This window comes from Petaurus breviceps, unplaced genomic scaffold (genome assembly GCF_028583685.1).
Source record: "Petaurus breviceps papuanus isolate PSGF00001 unplaced genomic scaffold, PetGlider_PUasm1.0 76, whole genome shotgun sequence".
In the NCBI taxonomy this organism is placed as follows: domain Eukaryota; kingdom Metazoa; phylum Chordata; class Mammalia; order Diprotodontia; family Petauridae; genus Petaurus; species Petaurus breviceps.
Window position 1 is genome coordinate 7,784,560 of NW_027186473.1, and position 15,102 is coordinate 7,799,661.

The following is a 15,102-nucleotide window of genomic DNA, read 5'->3' on the forward strand; positions in this document are numbered from 1 at the left end:
TGGGTTCAAATGTGTCCTCAAACACTTACTAGCTCTGTGACCCTGGGCAAATCACTTAACCCTGTTTGCCTCAATTCCTTAACTGTAAAATGAGCTGGAGAAGGAAATGGCAAACCATTCCTGTATCCTTACCAAGAAAACTCCAAATGAGGTTATGACTGAAAAAAAAAAAACTAAACTAAAAAAGAGTTACTAGATGTGTGACCTTGGGTAAGTCACTTAACTCAGTTTCGATTTCCTCATCTGTAAAACAGGAATAATAATGATGGTGATGGGATCTGAACCCCTGAAAGGAAAATGCCATGTCTTTGAAAGCAACCCCAATCCCTGAATTTTCCCAAATGTTTTAGTAGCCCAGATCACTTGTGCCCCCACTCAAGGAATCTGGCCCATCCTAGCCCACCTTGATCATGTAATTAGTTTATTTGACACACCTTAATCCTATCTAGACCCCTTTCTTGGTTACCTCTGGACCACCCCAGACTACTTGCCATTCCTAGATCCCATCCAGATCTTCTCACAGTGTTTCTGTATAAAAATATCAATCTTAATCCCATCAGATACCCAGATTCCTTAAGAATTCTGCCCACTTCTATTGTTGACACAATAAACTTTGTCTTGGATTGAAAGAAAGCATGAGTGGCAGACCCCTGCCCTGTACCCTTGCATTTTGGGGTTCCTAGCACCCCTAGAATGCAACAATAATGCCCACAGCATTCAACTAACATCACATAAGAAACCATATGTAAATCCTTAAAGCATTATGGTTATAGTTATATTTTAGAAGCCTGACACACAAGTGGAGTCATAGGTAAAACAAACTGTTTTCAAAGAACGGAAACTAAAAGACCAGGTCAAAGCAGTGAATATTTCACTGAAAGACCACTAGCTCTGGAGTCAGAAAGAGGTGGGTTCAAATTCCACTTCTGATGCTTGGTACTTTGTTATTGTTTACACATGTCTGACTCTTTGTGATGCCATTTTGGCAAAGATACAGGAGTGATTTGCCATTTCCTCCTCCAGTTCATTTTGTAGATAAGGAAACTGAGGCAAACAGAGTTAATCGACCTGCCCAGGGTCACATAGCTAGTAAGTATGTAAGGCCAGATTTGAACTCAGGAAGATGAGTCTTCCTGACTCCAGGCCCAGTGCTATCATGTAGCTGCCCTTGCTACTTTGGATTCTTGGTTAAATTACAACCTTCTTTTGGCTTAGTTTCCTCTTCTATTAAATGAGGGGCCTCGAGTAAGTGACCTCTGATGTGTTCTTTCCAATTCCACATGCATGTGATTTAATGGCATGACTCAACTTGATTATAATAATATCTCACCTTCGATGAGCTACAAAACAAATAAAAATTTAAACTTTTAAATCTGACTCCTATCCTGTCCCAAAATTGCTTGCTAAGTGTTTATATTTCAGGATTCCCCAAATTTAAAACCCCTGCAACCCTTAATAGTAAACACTCAAATCCTAAGTATCTGTGCTGGCCTATAATTTTTTTTTTTTAATGAGTCATTTCCACACTCCTGATAAGCTTGCACTAGGTAGATGTGTAGTTTTTGTCAACCTACTGGGGCAAGAAGAAAGAGCCAGGGCAGAGCGGCTGGAAGGGACGTCAGCCGAAGCGTAGCTCGCCGGTGATTGGCTGTTTGGGGTGCCTCGGCTCACTCTAGTGAGGAGGAGGGAGGGGGGATTAGAGGCCGGCAGAGGAGCTGGGCGAGCAGGCTGGAGCAGCTGAGTTTGGGGACCCGCAGCCGCGCTGCGCAGCGCACGGAGCCCGAGGATTGCTTGAAGAAAGGAAATGGCTGTCATGGGAGGATAATCCCACCTGCGTGCCTGCCCGGCTGTATCCTGGAGCCTTGGGAACCGGGACTGTGATGCAGTAATGTGGCAGAGGCAGGGACCGGTAAGAGCAAAGCCCTTTGGCAGCTCCCCCCACCCCCCACCCCCACCTTCCTGTTTTTCCTTTGTTTTAGCGTTACATGCAATACCCCTGGGAGAATATAAAAATGCCACAAGCGAGTACTTTTCTAAAGAAGCTTTAATCTCGTTCTGAATTTAAGCCGGGCGATCTGGAGTTTAGGACAACTTCTTGAAAACTAAACCGTCAGCTCCAGCTTACATTTACGTGCAGGTGCTGGTCCTTGGGCTGCAGGAGTCCGTCCTACACTCTCTGGGTAACCTTGGACAAGTGACTTAATCACCCTGTACCTTGGTTTCCCAATTTGTTAAATAAGAAGAGGTGAAAAAAAAATGAATAAGAAGAGGTGACTAGTCAACTTCTTAAATTCCCTTGAGTGCTAATATCATTACTGGGAAGTAAACCGCTGGTGTATATGTTTGTCGTTGTTGGTTTCTCAAGTTGCTACAGAATCTTAACCGAGACTGTGGAGGTAGGTAGCCAAAATTATCCAGTTGTCAAACTGCACAACTTCACCGGTGTGATGAAAAGGAAATGTGTTGAATTTTAGTCATCTCTGCTTGGTTATTTTAAAGGGACACTACAGATTAAGAACCACATAATCTTTCGTTCACTACAGAGGTAGACACTCAAAATAAATTGCAAAATTAATATAATTTTGATAAAGACACTGGTGAGACTTCCATTGTACTATGTATGCCCTTTTTGAAAAAAAAACTAACTTCATAGGTTTAGTAGTTAAATTATACTTTGAGATCCTCAGGTTATAAATTTTATTGTGCTAACTACTTCTGTAACTATTTCTCAGTTTCCAATGTGAAAAAGGAATTGAAATAAATTAACTCTGAGACCGCTAACGGAGCAGCTCTAAAAATCTGTGAATGTACAATGAGGAAACATTTGATTAGCAAATAGAAGTTTCTAATGAGTATATTTTGGCAGAGGCCATATTCGCACTTACGACCTCCATGTAGATAATGAAAGCATAGATTTAAACACCTATTAAACATTCATTAGGATAGCTTATCTTAAGAAAGTAGTACAAATTAAACAATGACTTTAGGTATTATTCTTGTGAAGACCAGTTAGTTATACTCAGAAAACAAACACTTCCATAGTCATAGACTGAATTAAAGCTGGCCACAAACTGCCTTAGAAATGTATGCTGTTCTCACAGGTGTTACCACAAGAGAATCTAAAAGACTGCATATGCTTTACCATTATGGAGGGAAGGAGGGTCAGAAGCATACCTTCTGCTGATAGTAGATCAGTAGCAAAATGTTTCTGAAGAAGGGCACATTTGAAATTTGTATCATGATCATTCCAGATTCCATGTAAACATAAAAGGAAAACATCCTGATGAGGACTGCCTGTATGGCCTTAGGCAATTCATTTAACCACCCTAAGCCTCAAATTCCTCAGCTATAAAATAAGGGGGTTGTCCTTGAAAGTCTCTGAGGTAACTTCTGGCTCTATATCTCTGATTTTATGTCCTGTAATTAAAAATATAGGGATTTTGATGTAACCTAGCTGATAACTTATCTAGGACAGGAGTGGGGAACCTGTGGCCTCAAGGCCTTCTAGGTCCTTGGGTACCACATTTTTGACTGAGTCCAAGTTTTAGAGAACAAATCCTTTTTTTAAGGGGATTTGTTCTGTGAAGTTTGAATTCATTCAGTCAAAGGGCCAAACTTGAGAACCTAGAGGGCCACATGTGGCCTGGAGGCTACAGGTTCCCCACCCTGGTCTTGGATCTTTGACCTGAAGTTACCTGTGGTTTCAACCAATTATTTTTTCAACACAGTTGTATAGTAATTAAATTGATGTTGAGGAAAGAGAAGAAATCCTTCAGAAATACAATTGAATTTTTTGACCTGCATTTTTTTATGGGTTTGTTGTTCAGTTGTTTCAGTTGTGTTTGATTCTTCGTGACCTCATTTGACAGAGATACTGGAGTGGTTTGCCATTTTCTTTTCAGGTTCATTTTACAGAAGAGGAAACTGAGGATTAAGCAAATTGTCCAGGGTTGCACAGCTGTCTGAATCTGAATTTGAAGTCAGGTGTTTTTGACTGTAGACCTCGTGTTCTATCCATTGCACTGAAGAGCTGCCCCCTTTTTATGGGTTAGGTAGCAAAAAATACTCATATTTTTGAGATAAATTTAGACTTCTCAGTTAAATAGCTGGTGTAAGCTTTTTCACATTTTACTAATTGCACATCTTCCAAACTTTTTTTTCCTTGATGTTTTAAATTTCTAATGGTAAGATGAAAATCTGTGTGCTATAATAGTTGATTGGGAACCTGTGTTGGCCTCAAACTAAGAGTAAGGAAGACCTTAACTCATATTGACTGTGTAACCCTGAGAAAGTTCCCTGATCTCTTGCTGCCCCCAGATGACTCTCTAGGACTTGTTGCTGAATAGTTTTGCTGGTCTGCATTGATATATAGTTGCCTTAGTAAAAAATTCCCAACACCAGTGAATTTACTGATCTAGGTATGCCTTGTAGTGTATGGTAGATGCTTAGAATGATTTGTAAAATTTATACAATTTTGATGAAGCCAACATTGTTCTACATTTTTGTCAGAATATATATGGATATTTGTGTTTGATTCTCAGTGCCATATTTTAGGAAGAATAGACTGGAATGACTTTAGAGCAGGGATTTAATTTTTTTAAATTTAGTTTTCAGTTCCAAATTCTCTCCCTCTCTCCACCACCTCCCACATGCATTGAGAAGGCAAGAAATATGTTACACATTATACCTGTGAAATCATGCAAAACATTTCCACATTATCCATGTTGTGTGTGTGTGGAAGCAAGTAAAATAAAGTTGCTTTAAAAAAAATATGCTTCATTCTACACTGAGTTCATCAATTATCTCTGAATGTGGATAGCACTTTCATCATGAGTCCTTTGAAATTGTCATGCACTATTGTATTGATCAAAGTAGCCAAGTCTTTCATAGCTGATCATCATTACAGCATTGCTGTTACTATGCATACTGAACATTGGTTCTTCTATTTCTTTAGAGCAAGGATCCTTAATCTTCATTCTATGAACTTGTTTTTAGAATTATTTTGGTAGCTCTATTTCACTATAACTGGTTACCTTTGTAATTCTATGTATTTTATGCTTTTAAACACATTATTTTGAGAAGGGATACATAGGTTTTGTCAGATTGCCAAAGTGGTCCATTACGCAAAAATGTTAAGAAACCCTGCTCTATAGGAGAGTAAGCAGAGTATTAAAGGAATTGGAATGTATGCTATACAAGTACTAGTTGAAGATACTAGGAATGTTTGGTCTAGCAAAGAGAAGACTTGGTGTGGGGAACATGGGTCATCTTCAGGTATTTGAAGAAGAGTTAGATTTGTTCTGCTTAATCTGGGAGATCAGAACCAGAGCCAGAACTTGAGCTGAAGTGACAGAGGCAGAGTTCTCATCTCATTATAACTTTTCAAAAATGTATTGGAGCTAGGTGGTTCAGTGAATAGAGCACTGGCCCAGGAGTCAGGAGGACCTGAGTTCAAATGCAGTCTCAGACACTTAACACTTACTAGCTTTCACTTTGGGCAATTCACTTAACCCCAATTGCCCTGCCTTCCCCCTCCAAAAAAAAAAAAGAGAGAGAGAATGGCTTTCACAGAGCAGGAAAATTTTTCAGCAAATGATGGTGAAGCCTGCTTGCAGCCTATTGGAAAGAAGGCGATGGACGACAGGTAGAGAACATATATAGGAGTGGCTAGGTGGTGCAGTGAATAGAGCACTGGCCCTGGAGTCAGGAAGACCTGAGTTCAAATCCGGCCTCAGACACTTAACACAAAAACTAACCGTGTGACCTTGGGCAAGTCACTTAGCCCCAATTCCCTACCTTTCCCCCTCCAAAAAAAGCAAAAAAAAAAAGCATATTTGAAGCAGTGTGTTGGGAAGAGAAGCACACTAGTTCCAACCCTTCTGGAAAATAATTTGAAATTATATGAGAAAAGTTATTGAATTTTTCAAAGTTTTTGACACAGTGATCCTACTACTGGGCATATACCTGAAGGAAGTCAAACATAGGGAAAAATACCATAGACACAAAAGTGTCAACAGTAGCACTTTTTTGCATTAATGAAGAACTGGAAGCCATGTTAGGGCAAACCAACTGGGAAATGACTGAACCAGTTGAGAGCTTATTAATGTAATGGATTGTTACTACATTATAAGAAATGGCAAAGATGAAGGATTTAGGGAAGCATGGAATTAAATGAGATAAATTAGAACAAGCAGAACTAAAACAATAAACACAATGGTCACAAGAATATAAAAGAAACCAACATTTAAGCAGTCAACCTCTGATATGTGTAATAACTAAACGCATTCTCAGAGAAATGATGAAAAGACACAGTTCTCTCAGTAAAGAGATGTGGGGAGAGAGAAAGTAAGGATGATGCATATAGAATATAACTATTGGTTGGTTTTATTTTAATGTTTTTCTTGATTAAAAGAGAGGGTTCAGAGGTTAGAGTTATTTCGGGGGAAATGACTATAGTACAAAAATAAAAGGCAAAAATTAACCTAAAAATGTGAGAGAATGATTGTTAACTCTTCTATTTTATCAATCTCAGTCATTGTTAGAGATTGCCAATAGCAAAGGGAAAGTAATAATGAAACTAAAAAAATCAAATGCTGTTTTTGTTAACAATTTTAAAATGTGATCATGATAAAGGATGATAAAATTAAAATAAACTTTTAAGTAAAATAAACTTTGAGGTTTACCTTCTATTTTTCCTCTTAATGATTTGGAGTAATCTTTTATATGGTTGTTAGTTGCAGCAGTCCTTGTCAAACTACTTCTTGGTGTCCTTCCACATCACTTACCTTTGGTGAATTCGTCTTGGTCTTACATATTATCTTGGATGTCAGACTTTTATCAGGAAATATGTGATACAGAAATATTTTTCTTATCAGTCTACCCTTTATTGATCAAGGCAGATCCTAGAAAACTAAAAGTGTGTGTGTATATGTATGTGTGTGTATAGTCCCTACACTTATTGACTTTATAGTGTAGAAGAAGGTATTATGATAATTCTACTTGATAAGTGCATTAGAAATGGAATATGAAGTCTGTTGGAGAGAGAGTTAACAATTAGGAAAATCAGGAATGATTTCAGGAAGATATCATTTGAATTGGGCTTTAAAGGCTGAGGATGAATTCAACAAACAGAAGGAAGTAGAGGGCATAAGAAAAGTTTGGACGGTATAGAATATGGACAACAAGACAATGAAGTATCTAGTTTGACCGGATCAGAGAGTATGTGGACAAATATAATGTAAAACTAGAAAGGTATGGTATTGGCAGATTGTGGAGGGTCTGCAATACCAGGAAAAAAAAAACATGGCTTTCACTGTGCAATTAATAAGGAATCTGTGAAGCATTTTGACCACAAGAATGACATGACTAGGTCAGTGTATAAATTACGTAAATCTGGCAGTTATGTGAGGGGTGTATTAGATAACGGAAGAAAATAGAGGTGGGAAGATGTGATAGGAAGCTATTATAAGTCTAGATGCCTAGAAATAAGAGAATGAATTGATGCTGTTGGGAATAGATATGGATACTAGAGGTACTGTGGAGAGAATCTGAGAACTGCATGAATATGAGAGGTGAAGGAGAAGAGTGTAGGATATGGGTGAAAGGTTGGTACCACTGACAGGATAGTCTGGGGTGGGGAGGGAGAGGAGGGAAAGTAAGCTTGGTTTCACACATGGTAAGTTGTTCATGGAACATTAAGGTGGAGATGAACAACTAGGGATGTGTGTATCTGAATCTCAGAAGAGAAGTTAGGATTAGAGATTTGGGAGTCATCTATACTGTGTAAAGGTGATGTAGTTTTAAACCCAAGGGAGGGAATGAGATTGCTAAGGAAGAGAGTCTAGGTTTCAAAGAAGGCTCAGGGGTAGAACTTTGGGGAATAACATGTCTAAGGCATAAGAAAATGAAAAGCCAGTAAAGAAGGCAGTGAAGAAAATGTTAGCAAGAGGAAGGAAACCAAGAGAGGGTAATATCTTAGAATCGAAAAAGGGAAAGAATATTTAGAAAGAGAGGTTGGTCAGTAGTGTCAGATGTTTCACAGGGATCTGTAAGGATGAATATTGAGAAAAGATTTTCAGATATGGCAATTAGGATATCATTAGTAACTTTGGAGGGAGTAGTTTCAGTTGAATTTGAGATCAGAAGCCAAACCAGAATGGTTAAGGAGATAGTGATTAGTGAGAAAGTAATAGCATATATACACAGTGTTTATATAGAGTGATTTTTTTTCCTAGAAATTTGATCTAGGGGAAAAAAGTAACAACAATAGTAACTTAATGTATTGAAGGGTCAAAGGACTGATTTTAGAATTGGAATGGGCTAAATATGGTTGTAGTCAGATAGACTACAAGCTTCAAAAGGATAGGCTTTATCTTTTCTTTAAAATTCATATCTACCCTATAGTGTAGTCACACCCAGTAGGTGCTTAATCAAGGTTTGAATGATTGGGTATAAAATATCCAATGGAGAGGGAGGGATTGAAGATACATGAGAGAGAAGGATGATTGTTACAGTTAAACTGGAAATAAGAAGGGGGCAGAATGTGCTACAATGTGAAGAGTACTGGCTCTGGAGTTAGGTGGCCTGGATTCAAATCCCTCCTCTAATTCTAGTGTTAGGCAAGTTCCTTAGTCTTTCTGAGACTCAAATTTCTCAACTTGTAAAGTTAATGTGTTAGTCTAGAAGACCTCCAGGGTCCTTTACAAATCTAAATCTATGATACTAGTATCAGGGACATGAGAAAAGAGCTATGTAATCTTCTCTGACAGAAAAGAAGGAAAGGATATTGATGCTGAATGTTTTGAGGAGGAAAGTTGAGGGTACCTCGGTTTTTCAGGGTTTTTATTTGCTATATGTGACCTATCTAAGACTGGGGTTAAGCTGGGGTGGTAATGGAAGATGATGAGAAGGAAGAGTTGGCAGAGAAAGAAGTGTTACCAGAAGGAGAGTGGCTGACAGCAAGGGGATAATGGAGTGTTGCTAACCACAGTATGTCAAAGAATAAATGTTTAACAAGTAAGCCACAGTCAGGCAGTGATATTGGAATTTTTTGTTGATATTCTTCACTTTTTAAAAATGCTACTTTGTCTATTCCAGTTTTCACTGTTATTCTCTTTGATGCAGAATAAAACTTCATTTTTTTCTGAATACAGAAGTGATGTACTTAAGTATGATATAAGGGTAAAATGATTAGGGCATATGAGAAATTCAAGGTGCTATAAGAAAATTTGAGGCAGAGGTGGCTAGGGTGGCACAGTGAACAGAGCACCAGCCCTGGAGTCAGAAGGTCCTGAATTCAAATGTGACCTCAGATGCCTACTAGTAGTATAACCTTGGGCAAGTAACTTCACCCCAATTGCCCTGCCTTCCCCCCTCCAAAAAAAAAAGGCAAAAAAAAAAAAAAGAAAATTTGAGGCAGAGGTGATTGGTTTTAGTTTAGCCACAATAGTAATAATCCCATTTGGACTAAAACAAACAGTACATAAGGAAAATAAATCCTGTATATCTGCTTTAGATTCCACAGTATTAAATGTTCTGTGATTTCAAGACTGTTCAAGCACCATCTTCATGAAGCCTTTCCTAATTTCATTCTATCTCAACTTCTCGGCTCTCTCTCACACATGCATCATCTAATCTGTTGCCAAAGTCTGTCAATTTCATCTTTGCAGCCTCTCTTCAATCCTCCACTCTGGTGTAGACCCTTATCACCTTCACACCTACCAAGACTGTTGCAATGACCTGTTGGTGGGGTTGTCTGCCTTAAGTCTCTCCCCACTCCAATCTAGCCTGCATTCAGCCATCAGTGAGATTTTCCTAAAGCACAAGTCTATGTCACTCCCCTACTGAATAAACATCAGTGCCTTCCTATTACCTCCAGGATCAAATACCAAAATCCTCTAGTATTCAAAGACCCAACTAAAATCACATCTTCTGCAGAAAGCCTTTCCTATTCCTCTCTTCATCTTAAATCTTCCCACTCTTTACATCTACTAGCACTTACTAAAACTTGGCTCTCCACAATAACAGAGCCTCCCGGGCTACCCTTTCCGGTACTGGCTTTACCTTCATTCATTCCCCTTGACTCACCGATCAAGTGGGGGAGTTAGAATACCTCTTGTTCCCGCACTGCCCCTTCAGGTTCTCCTCCTTCCTCCATCAGTCAGTCACATCTTTTCTTTTAAGGTCCAAGCTATTCATATCTATCACCCAATCAAAATCCTGGTAGCTGTAATCTACAGATTCCCAGGTCATTCCCTTTCCTTCCTTAAAGAGTTTGATACCTGGCTCACAATTTTTCTCTCATCCCCAACTGCTGTCATACTAGGGAACTTCAATATACATATTGGTTCTCCCTCAAATACTCTAACCACTTAGTTCCTCAGCCTGTTCACCTCACTTCAGCTATACACAATGATGATTATAGCCTTAATTTTACCATCACCCACACGTGTGCCACCTCTGTGTATAAAAATTCTGAATCCCCTCACCTGACCATAATCTATTGGCTTTTCACCTCTCCCTTCCCTTATAAACCCCAGATTGACTTCCAGTCATTTGACTTCTCATTTCTCTCCCAAGATATCTTGCCTGCATAAGCCAGTTTTTCCTTCTTCCCCTATCTTGACTTGTTGGTGAACCATTTCAACTCTACACTGTCCTCCTTTCTTGAATTCCTAGCCTCCTTATATCACCAATTATGCCCAGCCAAGCCTTAGCCTTGTATCACTTCCACCATCTGTCATCTTGACTCCTACACACATACTGCTGAATGAAGGTGGGGAAGATCTTGAAACCATTCTTACTAGATCTACTACAAATTTATGTTACACAACCTCAATTGGTTGCTAGGCAATCCTTCTATGCCTAGCTCATCAACTCACTATTCTGCTCTCCACAGTGCCTCTTCTATCTCCTCCCTCCTCAGTCTTCCCCCTCCCTCTACTCTCTCAGCTGAGAACCTTGCCTCTAATTTTATAGGGGGAAAAAGAGGCCATTGTCTGTGACCTTCCTGATCTCAGGTGCCTTCTGCCACTTTCTCATCCTTCACGCTGTTCCACACAATGAAGTGGCCTTACTCCTTACCAAGGCTAACCGCTATTTGTTCAAGCAGTCCCATTCCACAGCTGTCCTCTAGTGAATTGCTTGTCTGTCATCACCTCTCTTTCACTTAGTTTCACTATCTTCCTATTTACTGGCTCATTTTCTCCTGACTGCAGACATGCCTGTGGCTCCACCATCCCTGCTATCCTTCTTTTTTTCTTATGCCATTTGTAGCTAAACTCCTTGAAGAGATCATCTACAATAGGGGCCTCTACTTTCTTTCCTCTCGTTCTCCTCTTACCTTTTTGTAATCTGGCTTCTAGTCTTACTATTTCGCTGAAACTCCTCTCTCCAAAGTTACTGATGATTTTGTTGCCAAATCCAATAGCCTTTTCTCATTCCTTTCTCTCCTTGACCTCTCTTTTGTTGTTCATTCCCTCCTCCTTGATATTCTCATCTCTAGGGTTTTGGGACACTAGTCTCTCCTGGTTCTCCTTCTATTTGACTACCCCTCCTCCATGTCCTTTGCTGGATCCTCTTCAGAGATGCTCCTCAGGGTTTTTTCCTGGGCTCTCTTTTGTTCTCCTATACCACTTCACATAACGATCTCAACAACTGCCATGTAATTTATTACCATCTCTATGCTGACAATTCTCAAACCTGTCTTTCCCACCCCAGCTTCTCTGCTAACCTCCAGTCTTGCCTCTCTAAGTGCCTTTCAGACATCTCAACCTGGGTGTTCAGTAGATATCTTCAACTCAATATGTCTAAAACCAAACTCATTATCTTTCCCTCTAAATCCTCCCCTTCCCCATTACTGTAGAGAACACCATCCTCCCTCAGGCTCACAATCTAGGAGTTATCCTGGATCTGGATGCCTTACCATCTCTCACTCCTATAGGCAATCTGTTGCCAAGGCCTATGGATTTCACCTTTAGAACATCTCTTGTATATGCCGCTTTCTCTCCTCTGACACTGCCACCACTCTAGGATGGACAGACCCTTATCACTTCACTTCTGTGTTATTGTAATAGCCTACTGGTGGATCTACCTGCCTCAAATTTCTCCCCACGCCAATTCATCCTCCATTCATCCACTAAAGTGATTTTCCTAAAGCTCAGGTGTGATCGTGCCACCCTTCCACTTAAGAAACTACACTGACTTCTTTTTGCTCCAGGATCTATTACAAAATGCACTCCTTTTGGCCTTCAAAGTTCTTCATAAACTAGCCCCTCCTGCCTTACCAATCTCTTTTTATCTTACCTACCAATGACACTGGCCTCCTGGCTGTTCCACAAAGTAGATATTGTCTCTTGACTCCAGCCATTTTCTCTGGCTAACCCCCATCCCTGAATGTTCTTACTCCTCAGCTCCAACTGGTGACATCCCTGCCTTATTTTAAGTCCCAATTAAAACCCCATCTTCTACAAGAAACCTTCTTAATTCCCATCTTCCCATGTTAAACCCACCTTCTTAATTCTAGTGTCTCCCCTCTGTTAATTATCTACTATTTATCCTATAGAGAGAGAACTTACTTGTCCATATTTGTTTGCTTGTTGTGTCTCCCATTCGATTTTAAGCTCTTTAGGGGCAGAGACTGTCTTTTGCTTCTTTTTGTATGCCCAACACTTAGTACACTGCCTGGCACATAGTAGGCATTTAATAAATGTTTATTAACTGACATGTAGTACCCTGTAGTACCCTTTTCCCCTACCCCCCATTATCTTGTATTAACTTTTGTGTACATTTGTGTATAATTATACATATTGGGTTCCTCCTCTTTTCATCCCACCAACTCCCCAAGCAGAGTGTCTTTGAGGTGAGAAACTGTTTGTTTTTTGTCTTGTATCCTTACTGCCTGGCACACAACAGGTATTTAATAAATGCCCCTTAATTAATTTCATCTAGTTGGTGTTCCGTCCACCCAATAAATAGGCTTTACTGAAGATACTTTTTTTAAAGTTTCTATAAAGAAACCTTGGTTAACTAAGTACCACTTTTTGAACTAACACAATCAGTCATCCATGTGAATTGGAAGAGATCTCAGAAGTGGTCCAGGTGAAGTGAGATGCTCAAAGTCACCCCCAGCTACTAGAAGAACCACAATTTGAACCCAGGTCCTACAACCCTAAGTACAATATTCTTTCATCTGCACCACACTGCCGTGTCCAAATTAAGTTTTGAAAAGAAAAAAAACCTGTTGTTTAAGCCAAAAAAAAAAAAAAAAACAGAAGTATCATCAACAATAAATAGAATACATACATTTGGATGAGCTGTGTAATATTATTCCAAAATTATTTTTATAAATCCCGAATTCTAAATAGAAAGTTAGGTTAAAATTTTATTTTGTCATGTGGCATTGCCAGTGGCTTTCAGAATACTACCTTTTCCATTTCTTCCTATTTATAGTCAATTAGAACAGTGTTCAAAATGGGCCTCAAGAGTTGAACTGCTGGGGCCAAAAAATTTTCTTGCCTGGAAATTAACATTCTGGTCATGACTTCAGATGGTGGACACAACAATCTGTCTGTCACCTGGCTGACACATTATATTTTGGTCCTTTCAGAGCTTATACTGTGTTAGCATAGCCTAGGAAAGCCCATGGCTCTCTCTATATGGTGATGAGACATTGGAAAAGAAATCGAATGGAAGATTGACAATTTCAGATTACTAAAAAGTTCAAGTAGTCTAAAGTTCAAGTAGTCTACTCTGTCAGCCAGTAGTACTCCATATAAACTACTGAAGACACATAAGTACCTGGTTTTTTTGTGTGTGGGAGGGGGAGGGGAGTTGTGGAGGTTTTTTTGAGGGAGTCTTAACCAGTGTTTTCATTTTTTTTAATTTATGGGATAAGACAAGCATTTCCATGACATAGTACACATGAAAATGCATGCAAATCTACTTGCTGTTCCTTTCAAATATATGACAAAATTATCATGTAAATTTCTTTTTTCCTTTTTTCTTCTTTCCTTCTCCTCATCTCTATCACCCTTAAGATGGCTACCATTGGACACAAATAAATATCTATATGCAAAATTATCCTATACATAGTTGTATTTGTCACTTATTTCTCTGTTTTATTTTTAAAAGGCTGTTTTTGCTTCTTCCACAGAGCCTAGGGAAAGGAGATACCTCAAACTCCCTTGGGTGCTAGTTAGATCATTAGGCTATAATCTCTGGGCCGTCTACAAAACTCAGAACTCAACTTTCTAGAGAAACAATACTCAACACTAAAAGCAAAGAACAAAACCAGATTTATTTCATATATGTAAATAGCCAGGTCTTATTTGTAAAGATTGATAAGATTCCCTTTTAAAAATATACTTTTTCATTAGAGTTTTGTGAATGGAGAATTTAAGGAGTATTTTTCTTTCACATATATAGTGTGATCATTTTAAATTTCATTTATGAACAAAATATCAATAGATGATGAAAAAAATCTCTTAGAAAGAATCCAAGTTACAAATTCAGCTAAAAATGCACAAAACAGCAAAGAAATAAATGGACCTTTTCCTAATGTGGTGGATAGTATCTATGTAAAATTAAGAGCCTTATATGTAATGGATAAAATCTAGAAGTCTTTCCTATAGGATCAGGTTTAAACCAAAGCTATCAATTATTAGCACTATTGTTTGGTATAGTGCCAGAAACTCTAGATTTAATAATAAGATGGGGGAAAAAAGAAAATGGAGAATAAGCATTAAGCAAAGAAGAATTAATTTATTGGTTTTTTTTTTCAAAAATTATAGTTTGTTTAGTGAACTCTAAAGGTTTGATTAAAATTACTTGAGACAAAACTTCAGTAAATTTTTAGGATATAAAATAAACCCATATAGATCATCAGCATTTCAGTATTTTGCCAAAATAATCTAGGAGGAAGAGATAGAGTAAATTCATTCAAAATAACCACACACAGGGAATATATGACTACAGCTGTAAAATGTTTCATAGAAATAATCAGACAAATAAATTGGAAAATATTAACTGCTCATTGTTAGTCCATGTCAAAGCAATAAAAATTCAAATACTAACTAAATAATTAACATACAAAGTAAATAGAGT

The 15,102-nt window shown here is 38.5% G+C and overlaps 1 protein-coding gene across 2 annotated transcripts in view; it reads left to right on the plus strand.

The window, feature by feature from the left end:
• The first annotated feature begins 1,623 nt into the window (after nt 1-1,623).
• Nucleotides 1,624-15,102, plus strand: part of ATP10D (ATPase phospholipid transporting 10D (putative)) — a 122,482-nt gene continuing 109,003 nt past the window's right edge. The window contains exon 1 of one of the 2 annotated variants that reach the window (XM_069105178.1): nt 1,624-1,909. The gene's annotated coding sequence lies outside the window, so the exon portion shown is untranslated. The remainder of the gene's footprint in view (nt 1,910-15,102) is intronic. The other variant, XM_069105177.1, reaches the window with a different exon arrangement.